Raw genomic sequence first — 24,635 nt, 5'->3', positions numbered from 1 at the left:
ATCAAGTTGTTGCATTTTCATACCAGAAAATTCGCCATCTGTATATAAAGCCATAACCCGCCTTCATAAGATTGTAAGCCAGATACACCAGAATCCAGGCACCTGGACTTGGTCCGGTTGGTTTTGGAGTGTATTATCTACCTTTGGATGGAAGGTCCTATCCTTCCTAGGTATTGGCCTTCTCATACTATTCAGTTGCTGTCTATGTCTACAATGTGGACCAGCGATCTGTGGTCTGTGTGCCACATCGTGTATTCCACCACCAAGATTTCATTCATCCCGGAAGAAGAAAAAAGAAGAACAAATGATGCTATATGAACAGATCAACGGATTGATGAAGATTGATATCTCTTAACGGGCAAGTAGGGGACAAGGAGGGAATGTGGAAATATGGATTTTTCTGATCAGTTATGTCCCCTATCTTGGACCCCAACGGTTCCATGTATAAATCACAAGTACATGTATGTTCCCTCCAGTTCCAGTTATGAATACGCAAATACATGTGCGTCCACCGTTAACATGTCCTCTTTCAGATCCGCCATGAATGGGCCGGATATTCCATTCCTAAGTACGAAAGGCCACCGGCTTTATATGGTTCACTTATGCCATTTTACAGTTCAGGCGAGTAGGCCCTGATTCTGCCATCAAGCTTTTCCTGCCTTCTGCCTCTGAGAGCTCCAGTCTGAGCCTGCATCTGTATCCATGAACTTTGTCCTCATTCTCTGCGCGGCTCACGGTGCCTGACGTCAGCTTGCTGCCTGCCAAAAACTGTATTTCACCTTCGAAATTATCTGCTCCGCTCCCTGCCCAACGCATTCCTGTCTAGTAGTTTAAGTAAACAGTCTTCCAGCTACCAAGCAAAGGCCCGGCTTCTCTGTCTTTATGCAAGTAATTCATAGCCCTATTATTATGGAAGACTTTTGCCCTCGTATCTAGTGTAGACACTTAGACGCTTGTACACGCACTAACAGTCAGTATAGTCAGTATAGAATAAGATTCTACTCTAAGAGACCTCTCTTTTGGATAACATAGTTCTTTAAACATAGGATGTTAGATATGATTTGGGATAAGGTTGACTTGACCCTCCAGACATCTGTCGCCACATGTAGAGTTAAATGTCAAATCCCCTTCACCCCCTAGTCGCACGTCAATCATACGTCATGCTGCTGCGCGCGCATTTCTGCCAAGTATTTCTGCTGACATTGCGAAATTCTTTCATGGAGCCACCCTATTATGACATCATACCTGATGACGTTCTTTAGTTACACCCAGTTACGCCCACTTTGGCTACGCATGTATGTTTTATCTACACTATCAATTGTTACGCCTCTTGCATTTGCTTCAATGTAATGCCTATTGTATAAAAGTGATTACTTATCAATAAAGTATGTACTTCACTTCCTGAACCTCCGTGGTGATGGAACCTGGAGTCAACGATTCGAATCGTCCATTGGAATAAAGCCCATTCCGAACCTCTAATGTCACGGATTTTGCCTCTTATTTTACTGAGCTATATTTATTATTTTTCTGTATCAAATTAAGTCCCGGTAATTAAATTATTTACCACATGTTACAGAACGCGAAGGTACTGCCTTGTCAGTACTCACACAGGAACAAGCAGGATCACACAAACCATGTGCCTATTTTTCTAGTACATTAGATCCCGTAGCTCAGGCTTTGCCTGCATGCCTAAAATCAGTGGCAGCAACAGCCTTAGCAATCAGACAAAGCGATGCCATAGTATTAGGACATCCATTGACAGTACAAGTACCACATGCAGTAGAGGTTCTTTTGAACCGCACACAAACACAACACTTGACTATAGCACGACTCACCGGTTACGAATTAACATTGTTCCAACCACATATAGAAATTAGACGTTGTAACACATTGAATCCTGCCACACTTTTACCTGTAATCGGAACAGACCCACTAGCTCATGATTGTATTGATGTTATTACAATCACAACGAAACCCAGACAAGACTTGACAGACGTCCCATTGTCAGACCCAGACTTAACGTTGTATGTAGATGGTTCATGTATGAGAACAAGTACAGGAGAGTTAGTGGCCGCTTATGCAGTCACAACAGACGCTGAAATCATTGAAACAAATTGTATAAATACCTTGTCCGCTCAAGCAGCAGAGCTCATCGCTCTGACACAAGCCTGTATTCAAGCCACAAATAAAAAAGTCAACATATACACTGATTCACGTTATGCATTCGGAGTTGTACATGACTTCGGCGTGCTGTGGCGAGAGAGAGGTTATTTAACTTCTCACGGTGCCCACATTCAGCACGGACCCCTCATTCATGCCTTATTAGATGCAATACATCTACCCACTGCAATATCAATTATGAAATGTAAAGCTCATACGAAGGTTACTGATATCATTTCTCAAGGCAATGATCTAGCTGACAGAACAGCTAAACAGACTGCTCAAACTCAAACATCCGACATGACAAAGACAATAGTCCCGACGCCAACACATTGCATGATGGTTAAGGATCCCGCTCTTGACGTAATTGACATACAGACACATGCTACTCCAGACGAAATAAAGAAATGGACTGAATTAGGAGGGATCCAAACGGATCAAGGATGGATGACAAAGGACTGAGGCTGCGATCAACACCCAGACGAGGCGGTGAGAAGTGCGAAGTATCGCGACCAGAGCCTAGCTGAGAGAGCAAGATCCGAGGTATACAGAGGCCCACCAAGTTCCGAAGTTCCGATGTTCCGAAGTTTCCGAAGTTTTCGAGTCGAGTCCAGTCCAGTTCAGTTCAGTTCCGTTCCGAGGCCTTCCGTTCCGAGCTACCCGGTGAGTACCATTACTGGGGAGGCGTTCTCGCGTGCACATAAGTTGTGCCGGTCCAGACGGGTTTGGGTACACAAATCCGGTCTGCACTGTTTTAGCGGTGTATCTGTACTGTTTAGCAGTATATCTAGTATATCAAGTATATAAATTCAGAATAATTCAGTTAAATGCCGAGGATTATGTCTTGTGATTAAGTTTTCTTAGATCGTCATCATCATTGTTGCTCATTTAAAACGTCAAATGTTAAATGTGTTAATACGTCCTGCATATTGTGGTGTGAATGACTGTTCATTATTGTGTTTATTGTATTAAATTTGTTCAAGACCAAGTATCAGATCAGTTCTCAGTATGCCGCTCTTTTCGAAACTAAGACAGATCACAACTAGAAAAGGGGTACTCGAAGAAGCTGTTCCCATTCCTCCTAGGGACACTACAGGGTACTTCATGTATCATAAACATGGCCTAGACGCCATATTATTTCTTGATCTATGGGTAGACTACACTAAGGAATTACCAGAAAGTCAGAGGTGGCCCGCAGCTGGGACCTGGGATGCAGATTGCATCGTGAAAGTAGAGGAAGAATTATGGAAAAGGAAAGCTAGACAATCACAGAAAGACGCCATTGAATTATGGCGTAAAGAATCGTATAGACGTACAGAAAAAGCACGTAGACAGGAAGAGAAGAGTAAGGAAAATTCAAATAAAGTCCGAGAAAATCTATTAATTGAAGAAGGTACACGAGTGAAATCAGAACAAGTAGACAGACAAAGAAATGCCCTTATGAATGGTATGTATCCCCTTCTGGCCGAGGGATTACCTAAGGCTACTCCGGAGATACCAAAAGACTTGCCACCCCCATTGTTCCCAATAAAAATGCATCCTAAGGGGCATCCTAGAACAGCAGAAGATGTTTTTCTTTCCTCATATTTAGATGAAGCAGCTCCCGAGTATGCTAACCCCGCCCCACATAGACCGTCTGCCGGGGAGGTTCAACGCCAAGATCCTGTATCTGTATCCCTACAGCATCAAATTCTGACACCAGTTCCGGCAAGCACATCTGTTTCCACATCTGTTCCTACAGCTACTTCTATAGCTGTGCCCACACCTATAGTTGCTGTATCGCGTTCAACGAATCCTTTCACGCCCGATACCCCAGACGGGGCTACCCGAGGTGCTACCAACATTTTTTCTACGCCACCCAGAATAAATAAACTTACTTTTCAAGAATCAGCACATCCACGTACCCCCAAACTCATAAATTCCCGCACGCTTAAGGAACTTCTTGTAGATTGTAGATATGACCCTGTGCCCGGAAAAGAGGACGAAATGATCATGGCATCACTACGTATCAGACGAGCTGCGGTGTATTTAGGAAAGCTACCAGGAATGACTATGCATCTAGATAATATATATCATTTTGTCCAAACAGGGCGAGATTCTGAATGTATTAACAGAGCTATGGAATACCAGAAAGTGGAGATACAGGGGGAACTGTTACGTTTCCTCATAAATTGTGTAATCAGAAATCAAGACCGACCGGGGGTAGATCCGGAAATAATGCAAACCCTTACCAGATGGAGCCAGAATATATCAGAGGGGAGACATGATAGGCAAAAATGTATAATAGCCATGTGCCGAAAGATCCGTAAAGAAATAGAACGCCTACACGAAGAGAGATTAACGGTAGATCAGTTCGAACAAAGCGAGGAGGAAGGATCAGGACTGCCCACAGGACAGTCAGAAACCATAGCCTATGTAGGTAGAGGAAGATCTTGTAATAGTACTAGATGTTTCACTGACCCGATACGTCCGATATGTCCAGATAATAACAGGAATTTCCAAACACCTATAATAAATCTAAGGTCCCCCGAGCATTCGTTCCAAGCCACTGACAAATTACTCCGAGAACGAAGGGGTTATCATTTACTCGATTCTATGGATGAACAAGAATTAGCCAGGTCAGCCGTTCATTGGGCTGACAGTCCCGGAAAATATGGTGATGATACAGTAGCACACACATTTTTGAACCTCACCCCAGATGAACAGCGTTTAGCTGGGATTTATATGATTCAACAACTTCTTATACTTTATCAAAGTCAACATTCCGATCCTGGTCCGTTACCTGATATATTGACTGAATTACTCACGAATAGATGGAGAGGTTCAGGTACTAAGTTAATTAGAGAAATACTAGAATCAAGAAAGCAGTACATTCTTTTTGTATGCCCAGAACATGTCTCACTGCCCATCAAGGAAAGAACGACGTATTACATGGACAGACAGAATCCCTTACGAGAAGTACACCCAATAAAGGGCGAGGACAATCAGTTTAAACGTGTACATGTGGTAAATAATTTAATTACCGGGACTTAATTTGATACAGAAAAATAATAAATATAGCTCAGTAAAATAAGAGGCAAAATCCGTGACATTAGAGGTTCGGAATGGGCTTTATTCCAATGGACGATTCGAAATCGTTGACTCCAGGTTCCATCACCACGGAGGTTCAGGAAGTGAAGTACATACTTTATTGATAAGTAATCAAGTAAACAGGCTGAGATTGCACCCCAGTCTTCCTTTTTCGTGGTTAATAAACGTGGCAGTACCTGTACTAGTAAACCTGGTAGTGCTTTAGTTTTATCCCCAAGCCCCGAACCTGGACCTCGGGCCCTTTCTTCATTTTCTAATGCTGTCCAGTCTATCTTTTGGTCTCCTACCTCCCACTCTTTTTCCTTGAGTTTCTCATAAATGCCAGCAGGCATTAATACCTTTAATATTGTCATAATGTCGGGATAGGTATACTCTCCCATGAGTAACATGTCTTTAATTTCTCGGTGAAAACCCGCTGGGTCTTTGTCATGACTGGGTACCACTTTCTTCATTTCTAACAATTCCATTTTCGATATGGGCGTATATACATACACACGTTTTTGAAAGTTTAAAGAAAGCTTTATGTCAAGCACCTGTCCTAGCAACACCATGTTACAATAAACAGTTTACACTCTTTGTTACAGAACGCGAAGGTACTGCCTTGTCAGTACTCACACAGGAACAAGCAGGATCACACAAACCATGTGCCTATTTTTCTAGTACATTAGATCCCGTAGCTCAGGCTTTGCCTGCATGCCTAAAATCAGTGGCAGCAACAGCCTTAGCAATCAGACAAAGCGATGCCATAGTATTAGGACATCCATTGACAGTACAAGTACCACATGCAGTAGAGGTTCTTTTGAACCGCACACAAACACAACACTTGACTATAGCACGACTCACCGGTTACGAATTAACATTGTTCCAACCACATATAGAAATTAGACGTTGTAACACATTGAATCCTGCCACACTTTTACCTGTAATCGGAACAGACCCACTAGCTCATGATTGTATTGATGTTATTACAATCACAACGAAACCCAGACAAGACTTGACAGACGTCCCATTGTCAGACCCAGACTTAACGTTGTATGTAGATGGTTCATGTATGAGAACAAGTACAGGAGAGTTAGTGGCCGCTTATGCAGTCACAACAGACGCTGAAATCATTGAAACAAATTGTATAAATACCTTGTCCGCTCAAGCAGCAGAGCTCATCGCTCTGACACAAGCCTGTATTCAAGCCACAAATAAAAAAGTCAACATATACACTGATTCACGTTATGCATTCGGAGTTGTACATGACTTCGGCGTGCTGTGGCGAGAGAGAGGTTATTTAACTTCTCACGGTGCCCACATTCAGCACGGACCCCTCATTCATGCCTTATTAGATGCAATACATCTACCCACTGCAATATCAATTATGAAATGTAAAGCTCATACGAAAGTTACTGATATCATTTCTCAAGGCAATGATCTAGCTGACAGAACAGCTAAACAGACTGCTCAAACTCAAACATCCGACATGACAAAGACAATAGTCCCGACGCCAACACATTGCATGATGGTTAAGGATCCCGCTCTTGACGTAATTGACATACAGACACATGCTACTCCAGACGAAATAAAGAAATGGACTGAATTAGGAGGGATCCAAACGGATCAAGGATGGATGACAAAGGAAAAATCTGTGTGGTTCCTCCCTGATTCAATGGTCCAAGTCATTATTAACACTGTACATAGTCCAGCACATCTAGGAGAAAAAGCTATGCTAGACAGCATTCAACACATTTGGTTCAACAAGCATTTACGAGCAGCAGCTAAACAAAAAGTCCGTACCTGTATGATCTGTTGTCAGTTTAACCCAGGAAAAAGCATTCCCGTAGAACAGGGTGGATTTCAGCCTCCTGATCACCCTTTTGAAATCCTCCAGATGGATTATATCCAGATGGAACGATGTCGAGGATTCAAATATGTTCTCGTAGTTGTCTGTGCTCTTTCCCGTTGGACAGAGGCATACCCGGTTTCAGATTACACTGCCCCGACTACTGCCAAACAGTTAGTTCGAGAATTCTTCCCACGATACGGTTTACCACGTGTTGTCTACTCAGATAACGGCCAGCCGTTCTCATCCGAACTAATGAAACACGTTTCACTTTTGTTAGGTTATCAGTGGAAGTTTCACTGTGTCCGACACCCCGAGGCAGCAGGTCTCGTGGAAAGACATAATCAAACTCTGAAAATTAGATTGTCCAAAATATGCAGGGAGAAAGGTGTCGACTGGGTAGTAGCGTTACCAGTTGCACTCTTTTACATGAGAATGGTAGCACACTCTCGAACAGGGCTATCCCCTTATGAAGTGATCTTCGGTAGACCACCAAATATGTGGGGGACGCCTATACCACGCAAAATAACTGATATTGACTGTAATATGCTGACAGATTACTTGGCTTCCTTGATGTCTGCACTACAATCTTGTCGTTCACAGGTAGCTGCAGCTTTTCCCGACAACACTGAGGTGAAACCCCATGACGTAATTCCAGGAGACCTGGTCTTAGTGAGGAACTTTGATCGGAAGTCTCAGCTGGACCCTAGGTGGAGGTCGCCTCAGCTCGTGTTATTAACGACGAGGACAGCCGTGAAGATCGAGGGTCGAAAAGGCTGGGTACATTCAAGTCATATCAAGAAATTTCATGGACTACCATCGGATGTAAATACCACACCTTGTGTGTCTTCACCCATTGACTCAAAACTTCCTTTGGTTGAATCAAGTAATCACGAACAATATAAACTGAAACTCAGGTCTAACCAGTCAGGCAATTTGATTGTTTAAGTCCTCTCCAAGGTGAAGCGGTTGAATTTGTCTCTGACATGTATCCCTTAGACCTGAATAGAGAAAAAACCCGAAAAATGTTGAAACGACATGCATACTGTAAATCACTGCGTAGTCATTGCACAGTGACGTTATTAATTTTGTTTTTCTTAAGTCTTTTAATAATTACTGCAAGTATATTGTTGCACATATGTTATCCTATTTCTAGACATGTTTATAATGTTACTGCTGAACATTCTTTTAGTGAATTACCTCCGCATGAATTGTCATATAGATTTGCGCTGCGCAATAACACTTTTATTAGTATGTTACATCATTCCCATCAGGTTAGCAATGCTACAAATTGTTGGATATGTGGCCGACTCCCTCCCTATCAGAATTATAAAGGAATTCTACCTCTCTTTCCCTACCCGTTCACACACAACGGCTCCTGTGGAGCATGGTTTAGTTTAATTAATTCCCAAGATTCGAATTCTGCAGTTTATCAAGACAACTGGGTATGGGGAAATTTGAACTTAGTTTTACTTAAAGTCTGCCACCCCAACAAGGAGGGACTTCCCAAAAGAACAGGAACTGATCTAGAAAATGAAGTATATGGATTAGGTAATTTTACGCTTAATCTTATGATCCTAAATGTCGAATCCGAAGCTACTCCAATTTTGCCCGCCATGTCAGTATTTCGAGTAAAAGGTGAATTATGTGTAAGAAAGAATGGTTCCATACATATGGGCCATAGCAGATGCACCACTGTAATAGAATTTGGTGATCAAGGCAAGTCGACATTTAGAGCTTACCGCCATTCCTATTTTATATGTGGTCAGACCGCATATATACGCCTACCTCTAGATTGGGATGGTACCTGTTATATAGCATTCCTTTTGCCACCTGTTTTCCTAGCTCCTCCTGATTATCACAGAAATACTCAGTTAGTACACAATAGAGAAAGGAGAGATCTCCCAATAGTCGATTACACTGAAACAGCATGGGAAAAATACACAGATTTCAATAAAGGTCTCTTTCCCTATATAGGTACCGTTACTAATAGTAAGCTGATACGTAGATTAACTAGAACCCTTGAAGCAGTAGTGAATGAAACTATTTCCGCCTTAGGCAATTTAACAGAAGAGCAGTCTGCTATGCGGATTGTTGTGCTTCAAAATCGTCTTGTCCTTGACGTCATCCTGGCCGATAGGGGCGGAGCTTGTAGGGTCATCGGATCAAGTTGTTGCATTTTCATACCAGAAAATTCGCCATCTGTATATAAAGCCATAACCCGCCTTCATAAGATTGTAAGCCAGATACACCAGAATCCAGGCACCTGGACTTGGTCCGGTTGGTTTTGGAGTGTATTATCTACCTTTGGATGGAAGGTCCTATCCTTCCTAGGTATTGGCTTTCTCATACTATTCAGTTGCTGTCTATGTCTACAATGTGGACCAGCGATCTGTGGTCTGTGTGCCACATCGTGTATTCCACCACCAAGATTTCATTCATCCCGGAAGAAGAAAAAAGAAGAACAAATGATGCTATATGAACAGATCAACGGATTGATGAAGATTGATATCTCTTAACGGGCAAGTAGGGGACAAGGAGGGAATGTGGAAATATGGATTTTTCTGATCAGTTATGTCCCCTATCTTGGACCCCAACGGTTCCATGTATAAATCACAAGTACATGTATGTTCCCTCCAGTTCCAGTTATGAAGACGCAAATACATGTGCGTCCACCGTTAACATGTCCTCTTTCAGATCCGCCATGAATGGGCCGGATATTCCATTCCTAAGTACGAAAGGCCACCGGCTTTATATGGTTCACTTATGCCATTTTACAGTTCAGGCGAGTAGGCCCTGATTCTGCCATCAAGCTTTTCCTGCCTTCTGCCTCTGAGAGCTCCAGTCTGAGCCTGCATCTGTATCCATGAACTTTGTCCTCATTCTCTGCGCGGCTCACGGTGCCTGACATCAGCTCGCTGCCTGCCAAAAACTGTATTTCACCTTCGAAATTATCTGCTCCGCTCCCTGCCCAACGCATTCCTGTCTAGTAGTTTAAGTAAACAGTCTTCCAGCTACCAAGCAAAGGCCCGGCTTCTCTGTCTTTATGCAAGTAATTCATAGCCCTATTATTATGGAAGACTTTTTCCCTCGCATCTAGTGTAGACACTTAGACGCTTGTACACGCACTAACAGTCAGTATAGTCAGTATAGAATAAGATTCTACTCTAAGAGACCTCTCTTTTGGATAACATAGTTCTTTAAACATAGGATGTTAGATATGATTTGGGATAAGGTTGACTTGACCCTCCAGACATCTGTCGCCACATGTAGAGTTAAATGTCAAATCCCCTTCACCCCCTAGTCGCACGTCAATCATACGTCATGCTGCTGCGCGCGCATTTCTGCCAAGTATTTCTGCTCACATTGCGAAATTCTTTCATGGAGCCACCCTATTATGACATCATACCTGATGACGTTCTTTAGTTACACCCAGTTACGCCCACTTTGGCTACGCATGTATGTTTTATCTACACTATCAATTGTTACGCCTCTTGCATTTGCTTCAATGTAATGCCTATTGTATAAAAGTGATTACTTATCAATAAAGTATGTACTTCACTTCCTGAACCTCCGTGGTGATGGAACCTGGAGTCAACGATTCGAATCGTCCATTGGAATAAAGCCCATTCCGAACCTCTAATGTCACGGATTTTGCCTCTTATTTTACTGAGCTATATTTATTATTTTTCTGTATCAAATTAAGTCCCGGTAATTAAATTATTTACCACATGAATGGCGCCCGAATAGGGACACTTTCTCATCTCACGCGCCGGCGGTGCGTTGCAGGCCCGGTCTCCTGCCACAGCTGGACGGACAAAAACGCGTACCAGCAGGATTTCCTGTATCTCCCTCCGGTCAAGCGGGGGCGACTGAGGCTGCGATCAACACCCAGACGAGGCGGTGAGAAGTGCGAAGTATCCCGACCAGAGCCTAGCTGAGAGAGCAAGATCCGAGGTATACAGAGGCCCACCAAGTTCCGAAGTTCCGATGTTCCGAAGTTTCCGAAGTTTTCGAGTCGAGTCGAGTCCAGTTCAGTTCAGTTCCGTTCCGAGGCCTTCCGTTCCGAGCTACCCGGTGAGTACCATTACTGGGGAGGCGTTCTGGCGTGCACATAAGTTGTGCCGGTCCAGACGGGTTTGGGTACACAAATCCGGTCTGCACTGTTTTAGCGGTGTATCTGTACTGTTTAGCAGTATATCTAGTATATCAAGTATATAAATTCAGAATAATTCAGTTAAATGCCGAGGATTATGTCTTGTGATTAAGTTTTCTTAGATCGTCATCATCATTGTTGCTCATTTAAAACGTCAAATGTTAAATGTGTTAATACGTCCTGCATATTGTGGTGTGAATGACTGTTCATTATTGTGTTTATTGTATTAAATTTGTTCAAGACCAAGTATCAGATCAGTTCTCAGTATGCCGCTCTTTTCGAAACTAAGACAGATCACAACTAGAAAAGGGGTACTCGAAGAAGCTGTTCCCATTCCTCCTAGGGACACTCCAGGGTACTTCATGTATCATAAACATGGCCTAGACGCCATATTATTTCTTGATCTATGGGTAGACTACACTAAGGAATTACCAGAAAGTCAGAGGTGGCCCGCAGCTGGGACCTGGGATGCAGATTGCATCGTGAAAGTAGAGGAAGAATTATGGAAAAGGAAAGCTAGACAATCACAGAAAGACGCCATTGAATTATGGCGTAAAGAATCGTATAGAAGTACAGAAAAAGCACGTAGACAGGAAGAGAAGAGTAAGGAAAATTCAAATAAAGTCCGAGAAAATCTATTAATTGAAGAAGGTACACGAGTGAAATCAGAACAAGTAGACAGACAAAGAAATGCCCTTATGAATGGTATGTATCCCCTTCTGGCCGAGGGATTACCTAAGGCTACTCCGGAGATACCAAAAGACTTGCCACCCCCATTGTTCCCAATAAAAATGCATCCTAAGGGGCATCCTAGAACAGCAGAAGATGTTTTTCTTTCCTCATATTTAGATGAAGCAGCTCCCGAGTATGCTAACCCCGCCCCACATAGACCGTCTGCCGGGGAGGTTCAACGCCAAGATCCTGTATCTGTATCCCTACAGCATCAAATTCTGACACCAGTTCCGGCAAGCACATCTGTTTCCACATCTGTTCCTACAGCTACTTCTATAGCTGTGCCCACACCTATAGTTGCTGTATCGCGTTCAACGAATCCTTTCACGCCCGATACCCCAGACGGGGCTACCCGAGGTGCTACCAACATTTTTTCTACGCCACCCAGAATAAATAAACTTACTTTTCAAGAATCAGCACATCCACGTACCCCCAAACTCATAAATTCCCGCACGCTTAAGGAACTTCTTGTAGATTGTAGATATGACCCTGTGCCCGGAAAAGAGGACGAAATGATCATGGCATCACTACGTATCAGACGAGCTGCGGTGTATTTAGGAAAGCTACCAGGAATGACTATGCATCTAGATAATATATATCATTTTGTCCAAACAGGGCGAGATTCTGAATGTATTAACAGAGCTATGGAATACCAGAAAGTGGAGATACAGGGGGAACTGTTACGTTTCCTCATAAATTGTGTAATCAGAAATCAAGACCGACCGGGGGTAGATCCGGAAATAATGCAAACCCTTACCAGATGGAGCCAGAATATATCAGAGGGGAGACATGATAGGCAAAAATGTATAATAGCCATGTGCCGAAAGATCCGTAAAGAAATAGAACGCCTACACGAAGAGAGATTAACGGTAGATCAGTTCGAACAAAGCGAGGAGGAAGGATCAGGACTGCCCACAGGACAGTCAGAAACCATAGCCTATGTAGGTAGAGGAAGATCTTGTAATAGTACTAGATGTTTCACTGACCCGATACGTCCGATATGTCCAGATAATAACAGGAATTTCCAAACACCTATAATAAATCTAAGGTCCCCCGAGCATTCGTTCCAAGCCACTGACAAATTACTCCGAGAACGAAGGGGTTATCATTTACTCGATTCTATGGATGAACAAGAATTAGCCAGGTCAGCCGTTCATTGGGCTGACAGTCCCGGAAAATATGGTGATGATACAGTAGCACACACATTTTTGAACCTCACCCCAGATGAACAGCGTTTAGCTGGGATTTATATGATTCAACAACTTCTTATACTTTATCAAAGTCAACATTCCGATCCTGGTCCGTTACCTGATATATTGACTGAATTACTCACGAATAGATGGAGAGGTTCAGGTACTAAGTTAATTAGAGAAATACTAGAATCAAGAAAGCAGTACATTCTTTTTGTATGCCCAGAACATGTCTCACTGCCCATCAAGGAAAGAACGACGTATTACATGGACAGACAGAATCCCTTACGAGAAGTACACCCAATAAAGGGCGAGGACAATCAGTTTAAACGTGTATATGTATATACGCCCATATCGAAAATAGAATTGTTAGAAATGAAGAAAGTGGTACCCAGTCATGACAAAGACCCAGCGGGTTTTCACCGAGAAATTAAAGACATGTTACTCATGGGAGAGTATACCTATCCCGACATTATGACAATATTAAAGGTATTAATGCCTGCTGGCATTTATGAGAAACTCAAGGAAAAAGAGTGGGAGGTAGGAGACCAAAAGATAGACTGGACAGCATTAGAAAATGAAGAAAGGGCCCGAGGTCCAGGTTCGGGGCTTGGGGATAAAACTAAAGCACTACCAGGTTTACTAGTACAGGTACTGCCACGTTTATTAACCACGAAAAAGGAAGACTGGGGTGCAATCTCAGCCTGTAAACAAAAGCAAGATGAAGACACTAGTGATTTCTATGCCCGATTCGAAAAATGTTTTGGTATAAATAGTGGTATAAAAGCAAGTAGCGAGTCATACCCACATCTGTTTGTGACAAAATTAGTTGAAAATTCCTTGCCCCAGGTGAAGAATCGAGTATTAAAATTCGAGAGTACCTGGCAAGGTAATACCCCATCACAAATGTTACAAATGTTACAGTACCATTACAATAGAATTAGAGAGGAACAAGAACATGAACAGAAACGCATGAAAGACACAAAAATGAAAATGCTAGTCTCCCAGACAGTTCCAGCTGAAGGTCATAAAAAGGGTACGACACAGTCCGGTGATTCAGCAGGACCTGTAAAAGGGACATGCAACTATTGTAAACAACCAGGTCATTACATACACGATTGCCCAGTCTTGAAGCGTAATATCGCCACAGGTAAAACACAAGAAAGACCACGGCCACCTAGACAGGATCAGAATGAGCAAGGAGCACTGCAGCATGCACAGTCCATGCCAGCTCCACAACAGTCTATACAGTTTGTGCCAGCTGCACCAGCGCTGCCTGTTGCTGCCACACAAACCACGACACGACAGCTGTACCAGACCGCACAGTATGATTATCCTGATTATCAACGATACGCATGAACCAGCCTGGAGAGGGAAGTTGACATACCCCTTATCGAGGTCCCTGTAGACCAAGAAGGACCTTATGTACATAGTGAATTATTAGGCCAAGATAGAAAATACAGATGCAGGCTCAGACTGGAGCTCTCAGAGGCAGAAGGCAGGAAAAGCTTGATGGCAGAATCAGGGCCTATTCGCCTGAACTGTAAAATGGCATAAGTGAACCATATAAAGCCGGTGGCCTTTCGTACTTAGGAATGGAATATCCGGCCCATTCATGGCGGATCTGAAAGAGGACATGTTAACGGTGGACGCACATGTATTTGCGTCTTCATAACTGGAACTGGAGGGAACATACATGTACTTGTGATTTATACATGGAACCGTTGGGGTCCAAGATAGGGGACATAACTGATCAGAAAAATCCATATTTCCACATTCCCTCCTTGTCCCCTACTTGCCCGTTAAGAGATATCAATCTTCATCAATCCGTTGATCTGTTCATATAGCATCATTTGTTCTTCTTTTTTCTTCTTCCGGGATGAATGAAATCTTGGTGGTGGAATACACGATGTGGCACACAGACCACAGATCGCTGGTCCACATTGTAGACATAGACAGCAACTGAATAGTATGAGAAAGCCAATACCTAGGAAGGATAGGACCTTCCATCCAAAGGTAGATAATACACTCCAAAACCAACCGGACCAAGTCCAGGTGCCTGGATTCTGGTGTATCTGGCTTACAATCTTATGAAGGCGGGTTATGGCTTTATATACAGATGGCGAATTTTCTGGTATGAAAATGCAACAACTTGATCCGATGACCCTACAAGCTCCGCCCCTATCGGCCAGGATGACGTCAAGGACAAGACGATTTTGAAGCACAACAATCCGCATAGCAGACTGCTCTTCTGTTAAATTGCCTAAGGCGGAAATAGTTTCATTCACTACTGCTTCAAGGGTTCTAGTTAATCTACGTATCAGCTTACTATTAGTAACGGTACCTATATAGGGAAAGAGACCTTTATTGAAATCTGTGTATTTTTCCCATGCTGTTTCAGTGTAATCGACTATTGGGAGATCTCTCCTTTCTCTATTGTGTACTAACTGAGTATTTCTGTGATAATCAGGAGGAGCTAGGAAAACAGGTGGCAAAAGGAATGCTATATAACAGGTACCATCCCAATCTAGAGGTAGGCGTATATATGCGGTCTGACCACATATAAAATAGGAATGGCGGTAAGCTCTAAATGTCGACTTGCCTTGATCACTAAATTCTATTACAGTGGTGCATCTACTATGGCCCATATGTATGGAACCATTCTTTCTTACACATAATTCACCTTTTACTCGAAATACTGACATGGCGGGCAAAATTGGAGTAGCTTCGGATTCGACATTTAGGATCATAAGATTAAGCGTAAAATTACCTAATCCATATACTTCATTTTCTAGATCAGTTCCTGTTCTTTTGGGAAGTCCCTCCTTGTTGGGGTGGCAGACTTTAAGTAAAACTAAGTTCAAATTTCCCCATACCCAGTTGTCTTGATAAACTGCAGAATTCGAATCTTGGGAATTAATTAAACTAAACCATGCTCCACAGGAGCCGTTGTGTGTGAACGGGTAGGGAAAGAGAGGTAGAATTCCTTTATAATTCTGATAGGGAGGGAGTCGGCCACATATCCAACAATTTGTAGCATTGCTAACCTGATGGGAATGATGTAACATACTAATAAAAGTGTTATTGCGCAGCGCAAATCTATATGACAATTCATGCGGAGGTAATTCACTAAAAGAATGTTCAGCAGTAACATTATAAACATGTCTAGAAATAGGATAACATATGTGCAACAATATACTTGCAGTAATTATTAAAAGACTTAAGAAAAACAAAATTAATAACGTCACTGTGCAATGACTACGCAGTGATTTACAGTATGCATGTCGTTTCAACATTTTTCGGGTTTTTTCTCTATTCAGGTCTAAGGGATACATGTCAGAGACAAATTCAACCGCTTCACCTTGGAGAGGACTTAAACAATCAAATTGCCTGACTGGTTAGACCTGAGTTTCAGTTTATATTGTTCGTGATTACTTGATTCAACCAAAGGAAGTTTTGAGTCAATGGGTGAAGACACACGAGGTGTGGTATTTACATCCGATGGTAGTCCATGAAATTTCTTGATATGACTTGAATGTACCCAGCCTTTTCGACCCTCGATCTTCACGGCTGTCCTCGTCGTTAATAACACGAGCTGAGGCGACCTCCACCTAGGGTCCAGCTGAGACTTCCGATCAAAGTTCCTCACTAAGACCAGGTCTCCTGGAATTACGTCATGGGGTTTCACCTCAGTGTTGTCGGGAAAAGCTGCAGCTACCTGTGAACGACAAGATTGTAGTGCAGACATCAAGGAAGCCAAGTAATCTGTCAGCATATTACAGTCAATATCAGTTATTTTGCGTGGTATAGGCGTCCCCCACATATTTGGTGGTCTACCGAAGATCACTTCATAAGGGGATAGCCCTGTTCGAGAGTGTGCTACCATTCTCATGTAAAAGAGTGCAACTGGTAACGCTACTACCCAGTCGACACCTTTCTCCCTGCATATTTTGGACAATCTAATTTTCAGAGTTTGATTATGTCTTTCCACGAGACCTGCTGCCTCGGGGTGTCGGACACAGTGGAATTTCCACTGATAGCCTAACAAAAGTGAAACGTGTTTCATTAGTTCGGATGAGAACGGCTGGCCGTTATCTGAGTAGACAACACGTGGTAAACCGTACCGTGGGAAGAATTCTCGAACTAACTGTTTGGCAGTAGTCGGGGCAGTGTAATCTGAAACCGGGTATGCCTCTGTCCAACGGGAAAGAGCACAGACAACTACGAGAACATATTTGAATCCTCGACATCGTTCCATCTGGATATAATCCATCTGGAGGATTTCAAAAGGGTGATCAGGAGGCTGAAATCCACCCTGTTCTACGGGAATGCTTTTTCCTGGGTTAAACTGACAACAGATCATACAGGTACGGACTTTTTGTTTAGCTGCTGCTCGTAAATGTTTGTTGAACCAAATGTGTTGAATGCTGTCTAGCATAGCTTTTTCTCCTAGATGTGCTGGACTATGTACAGTGTTAATAACGACTTGGACCATTGAATCAGGGAGGAACCACACAGATTTTTCCTTTGTCATCCATCCTTGATCCGTTTGGATCCCTCCTAATTCAGTCCATTTCTTTATTTCGTCTGGAGTAGCATGTGTCTGTATGTCAATTACGTCAAGAGCGGGATCCTTAACCATCATGCAATGTGTTGGCGTCGGGACTATTGTCTTTGTCATGTCGGATGTTTGAGTTTGAGCAGTCTGTTTAGCTGTTCTGTCAGCTAGATCATTGCCTTGAGAAATGATATCAGTAACTTTCGTATGAGCTTTACATTTCATAATTGATATTGCAGTGGGTAGATGTATTGCATCTAATAAGGCATGAATGAGGGGTCCGTGCTGAATGTGGGCACCGTGAGAAGTTAAATAACCTCTCTCTCGCCACAGCACGCCGAAGTCATGTACAACTCCGAATGCATAACGTGAATCAGTGTATATGTTGACTTTTTTATTTGTGGCTTGAATACAGGCTTGTGTCAGAGCGATGAGCTCTGCTGCTTGAGCGGACAAGGTATTTATACAATTTGTTTCAATGATTTCAGCGTCTGTTGTGACTGCATAAGCGGCCACTAACTCTCCTGTACTTGTTCTCATACATGAACCATCTACATACAACGTTAAGTCTGGGTCTGACAATGGGACGTCTGTCAAGTCTTGTCTGGGTTTCGTTGTGATTGTAATAACATCAATACAATCATGAGCTAGTGGGTCTGTTCCGATTACAGGTAAAAGTGTGGCAGGATTCAATGTGTTACAACGTCTAATTTCTATATGTGGTTGGAACAATGTTAATTCGTAACCGGTGAGTCGTGCTATAGTCAAGTGTTGTGTTTGTGTGCGGTTCAAAAGAACCTCTACTGCATGTGGTACTTGTACTGTCAATGGATGTCCTAATACTATGGCATCGCTTTGTCTGATTGCTAAGGCTGTTGCTGCCACTGATTTTAGGCATGCAGGCAAAGCCTGAGCTACGGGATCTAATGTACTAGAAAAATAGGCACATGGTTTGTGTGATCCTGCTTGTTCCTGTGTGAGTACTGACAAGGCAGTACCTTCGCGTTCTGTAACAAAGAGTGTAAACTGTTTATTGTAACATGGTGTTGCTAGGACAGGTGCTTGACATAAAGCTTTCTTTAAACTTTCAAAAACGTGTGTATGTTCCTGAGTCCAAGGGAGGACAGTCGATGTGGCTGCCTCCTGTGTTGTCAATTGAATGAGTGGTTTTGCTAGAAATGCATACTGAGGGATCCACTGCCTACAATATGAAGTGAGGCCTATGAAAGCCCGCACCTCCTTTTGTGTCGTGGGTATTGGCATATTTGCAATTAGCTGGATGCGATCTGGTGTAAGCTGCCTTCCCTCCTTGGACAGCGAGTGTCCAAGATAAACAACTCGCTGGACACAGAATTGCAGCTTAGAAGGGGACACCTTGTGCCCCTTTTCGGCTAGAAATTGTAAAACTGTCAGTGATGCTTTCTCACATTCAGGTTCGCTTCTAGCGGTGATCAGCAGATCATCGACATATTGAAGCAGGGCAGTGTTGTCTGGCATGTGAATACTGTCAAGTTCTCGTTTCAGTGCTTGGCTATAGATGCTGGGGCTTTCTGCAAATCCTTGAGGTGCGCGTGTGAATTTAAAGCTACGTCCATTTAAACTAAATCCGAACAAGTATTGGCTTTCCGGATCTATTGGGACGCTGAAAAAGGCATTCTTGAGATCAATTACAGTAAAGAATGTTGCTTCGGAATCAATAGCTGTCAGTAATGACGAGATATCTGGGACCACAGGGAATTGTGGCACAATGCATTTGTTCAATTCGCGCAGATCAATAACCAATCGATATACTGGCGGAGCCTTTGGATCTGTTCGTTTAAGAATCGGAATTATCGGGGAATTACATACATTGGAGTCTGTTTCCACAACCACTCCTTGGACAATGAGCTCGTCAATAATTTGCAGTAAAGCCACTACAGCATCTGGGGGTAACTTGTATTGTCGCATTCGTGGTAGTACCACTCCTGCCTTTAATGTAACCCGATATGGTGTAATATTCATGCAACCCACATCAGTAGGGCCTTGTGCCCATAAATGTGTAGGTAAAGTCTGCAGTCGGGGATCCATGTCTCGAGACACATAGTGACCTTTGAAATCACGTAAAAACAATCTTACTCCTTCCGGAGAACAACATATTATAGCTCCTAGAGCTTTCAGTGTTTTTATACCTAACAGGTTTTCTGGACATGATTTAGTAAGCAATAAATCTGTAGTTCGGGTTAAGGGTCCTATCGTAAGTGGAAGAGGCTGTGATACTTCATTAATAATAGGTTTTCCTGAAAAACCAAGGGAAATATTCTGTGAGCCTGAGAGGGGTGCCCCTGGAACTTCACTACGTTTTATAGTTGTTCGACTTGCCCCTGTATCAAGTAAAAATTTTCTATCTTGGCCTAATAATTCACTATGTACATAAGGTCCTTCTTGGTCTACAGGGACCTCGATAAGGGGTAAGTCAACTTCCCTCTCCAGGCTGGTTCATGCGTATCGTTGATAATCAGGATAATCATACTGTGCGGTCTGGTACAGCTGTCGTGTCGTGGTTTGTGTGGCAGCAACAGGCAGCGCTGGTGCAGCTGGCACAAACTGTATAGACTGTTGTGGAGCTGGCATGGACTGTGCATGCTGCAGTGCTCCTTGTTCATTCTGATCCTGTCTAGGTGGCCGTGGTCTTTCTTGTGTTTTACCTGTGGCGATATTACGCTTCAAGACTGGGCAATCGTGTATGTAATGACCTGGTTGTTTACAATAGTTGCATGTCCCTTTTACAGGTCCTGCTGAATCACCGGACTGTGTCGTACCCTTTTTATGACCTTCAGCTGGAACTGTCTGGGAGACTAGCATTTTCATTTTTGTGTCTTTCATGCGTTTCTGTTCATGTTCTTGTTCCTCTCTAATTCTATTGTAATGGTACTGTAACATTTGTAACATTTGTGATGGGGTATTACCTTGCCAGGTACTCTTGAATTTTAATACTCGATTCTTCACCTGGGGCAAGGAATTTTCAACTAATTTTGTCACAAACAGATGTGGGTATGACTCGCTACTTGCTTTTATACCACTATTTATACCAAAACATTTTTCGAATCGGGCATAGAAATCACTAGTGTCTTCATCTTGCTTTTGTTTACAGGCTGAGATTGCACCCCAGTCTTCCTTTTTCGTGGTTAATAAACGTGGCAGTACCTGTACTAGTAAACCTGGTAGTGCTTTAGTTTTATCCCCAAGCCCCGAACCTGGACCTCGGGCCCTTTCTTCATTTTCTAATGCTGTCCAGTCTATCTTTTGGTCTCCTACCTCCCACTCTTTTTCCTTGAGTTTCTCATAAATGCCAGCAGGCATTAATACCTTTAATATTGTCATAATGTCGGGATAGGTATACTCTCCCATGAGTAACATATCTTTAATTTCTCGGTGAAAACCCGCTGGGTCTTTGTCATGACTGGGTACCACTTTCTTCATTTCTAACAATTCTATTTTCGATATGGGCGTATATACATATACACGTTTAAACTGATTGTCCTCGCCCTTTATTGGGTGTACTTCTCGTAAGGGATTCTGTCTGTCCATGTAATACGTCGTTCTTTCCTTGATGGGCAGTGAGACACGTTCTGGGCATACAAAAAGAATGTACTGCTTTCTTGATTCTAGTATTTCTCTAATTAACTTAGTACCTGAACCTCTCCATCTATTCGTGAGTAATTCAGTCAATATATCAGGTAACGGACCAGGATCGGAATGTTGACTTTGATAAAGTATAAGAAGTTGTTGAATCATATAAATCCCAGCTAAACGCTGTTCATCTGGGGTGAGGTTCAAAAATGTGTGTGCTACTGTATCATCACCATATTTTCCGGGACTGTCAGCCCAATGAACGGCTGACCTGGCTAATTCTTGTTCATCCATAGAATCGAGTAAATGATAACCCCTTCGTTCTCGGAGTAATTTGTCAGCGGCTTGGAACGAATGCTCGGGGGACCTTAGTTTTATTATAGGTGTTTGGAAATTCCTGTTATTATCTGGACATATCGGACGTATCGGGTCAGTGAAACATCTAGTACTATTACAAGATCTTCCTCTACCTACATAGGCTATGGTTTCTGACTGTCCTGTGGGCAGTCCTGATCCTTCCTCCTCGCTTTGTTCGAACTGATCTACCGTTAATCTCTCTTCGTGTAGGCGTTCTATTTCTTTACGGATCTTTCGGCACATGGCTATTATACATTTTTGCCTATCATGTCTCCCCTCTGATATATTCTGGCTCCATCTGGTAAGGGTTTGCATTATTTCCGGATCTACCCCCGGTCGGTCTTGATTTCTGATTACACAATTTATGAGGAAACGTAACAGTTCCCCCTGTATCTCCACTTTCTGGTATTCCATAGCTCTGTTAATACATTCAGAATCTCGCCCTGTTTGGACAAAATGATATATATTATCTAGATGCATAGTCATTCCTGGTAGCTTTCCTAAATACACCGCAGCTCGTCTGATACGTAGTGATGCCATGATCATTTCGTCCTCTTTTCCGGGCACAGGGTCATATCTACAATCTACAAGAAGTTCCTTAAGCGTGCGGGAATTTATGAGTTTGGGGGTACGTGGATGTGCTGATTCTTGAAAAGTAAGTTTATTTATTCTGGGTGGCGTAGAAAAAATGTTGGTAGCACCTCGGGTAGCCCCGTCTGGGGTATCGGGCGTGAAAGGATTCGTTGAACGCGATACAGCAACTATAGGTGTGGGCACAGCTATAGAAGTAGCTGTAGGAACAGATGTGGAAACAGATGTGCTTGCCGGAACTGGTGTCAGAATTTGATGCTGTAGGGATACAGATACAGGATCTTGGCGTTGAACCTCCCCGGCAGACGGTCTATGTGGGGCGGGGTTAGCATACTCGGGAGCTGCTTCATCTAAATATGAGGAAAGAAAAACATCTTCTGCTGTTCTAGGATGCCCCTTAGGATGCATTTTTATTGGGAACAATGGGGGTGGCAAGTCTTTTGGTATCTCCGGAGTAGCCTTAGGTAATCCCTCGGCCAGAAGGGGATACATACCATTCATAAGGGCATTTCTTTGTCTGTCTACTTGTTCTGATTTCACTCGTGTACCTTCTTCAATTAATAGATTTTCTCGGACTTTATTTGAATTTTCCTTACTCTTCTCTTCCTGTCTACGTGCTTTTTCTGTACGTCTATACGATTCTTTACGCCATAATTCAATGGCGTCTTTCTGTGATTGTCTAGCTTTCCTTTTCCATAATTCTTCCTCTACTTTCACGATGCAATCTGCATCCCAGGTCCCAGCTGCGGGCCACCTCTGACTTTCTGGTAATTCCTTAGTGTAGTCTACCCATAGATCAAGAAATAATATGGCGTCTAGGCCATGTTTATGATACATGAAGTACCCTGGAGTGTCCCTAGGAGGAATGGGAACAGCTTCTTCGAGTACCCCTTTTCTAGTTGTGATCTGTCTTAGTTTCGAAAAGAGCGGCATACTGAGAACTGATCTGATACTTGGTCTTGAACAAATTTAATACAATAAACACAATAATGAACAGTCATTCACACCACAATATGCAGGACGTATTAACATATTTAACATTTGACGTTTTAAATGAGCAACAATGATGATGACGATCTAAGAAAACTTAATCACAAGACATAATCCTCGGCATTTAACTGAATTATTCTGAATTTATATACTTGATATACTAGATATACTGCTAAACAGTACAGATACACCGCTAAAACAGTGCAGACCGGATTTGTGTACCCAAACCCGTCTGGACCGGCACAACTTATGTGCACGCCAGAACGCCTCCCCAGTAATGGTACTCACCGGGTAGCTCGGAACGGAAGGCCTCGGAACGGAACTGAACTGAACTGGACTGGACTCGACTCGAAAACTTCGGAAACTTCGGAACATCGGAAACCTCGGAACCTCGGAACTTCGGAACTTGGTGGGCCTCTATATACCTCGGATCTTGCTCTCTCAGCTAGGCTCTTGTCGTGATACTTCGCACTTCTCACCGCCTCGTCTGGGTGTTGATCGCAGCCTCAGTCGCCCCCGCTTGACCGGAGGGAGATACAGGAAATTCTGCTGGTACGCGTTTTTGTCCGTCCAGCTGTGGCAGGAGACCGGGCCTGCAACGCACCGCCGGCGCGTGAGATGAGAAAGTGTCCCTATTCGGGATCCGTAAAGAAATAGAACGCCTACACGAAGAGAGATTAACGGTAGATCAGTTCGAACAAAGCGAGGAGGAAGGATCAGGACTGCCCACAGGACAGTCAGAAACCATAGCCTATGTAGGTAGAGGAAGATCTTGTAATAGTACTAGATGTTTCACTGACCCGATACGTCCGATGTGTCCAGATAATAACAGGAATTTCCAAACACCTATAATAAATCTAAGGTCCCCCGAGCATTCGTTCCAAGCCACTGACAAATTACTCCGAGAACGAAGGGGTTATCATTTACTCGATTCTATGGATGAACAAGAATTAGCCAGGTCAGCCGTTCATTGGGCTGACAGTCCCGGAAAATATGGTGATGATACAGTAGCACACACATTTTTGAACCTCACCCCAGATGAACAGCGTTTAGCTGGGATTTATATGATTCAACAACTTCTTATACTTTATCAAAGTCAACATTCCGATCCTGGTCCGTTACCTGATATATTGACTGAATTACTCACGAATAGATGGAGAGGTTCAGGTACTAAGTTAATTAGAGAAATACTAGAATCAAGAAAGCAGTACATTCTTTTTGTATGCCCAGAACATGTCTCACTGCCCATCAAGGAAAGAACGACGTATTACATGGACAGACAGAATCCCTTACGAGAAGTACACCCAATAAAGGGCGAGGACAATCAGTTTAAACGTGTATATGTATATACGCCCATATCGAAAATAGAATTGT

At 43.0% G+C, this 24,635-nt stretch overlaps 1 pseudogene across 1 annotated transcript in view; it reads left to right on the top strand.

Annotated features, from left to right (window-relative positions):
- LOC146870435 (acid-sensing ion channel 2-like) overlaps positions 1–24,635 on the top strand; it is a 1,159,191-nt pseudogene that overhangs the window by 908,134 nt on the left and 226,422 nt on the right. The gene's annotated exons all lie outside the window — the stretch shown is intronic.

Source organism: Triturus cristatus, chromosome 1_1, assembly GCF_964204655.1.
Source record: "Triturus cristatus chromosome 1_1, aTriCri1.1, whole genome shotgun sequence".
In the NCBI taxonomy this organism is placed as follows: Eukaryota; Metazoa; Chordata; class Amphibia; order Caudata; family Salamandridae; genus Triturus; species Triturus cristatus.
The sequence above is the reverse complement of the archived record's forward strand: the minus strand, read 5'-3'. Positions and strand labels throughout refer to the sequence as shown.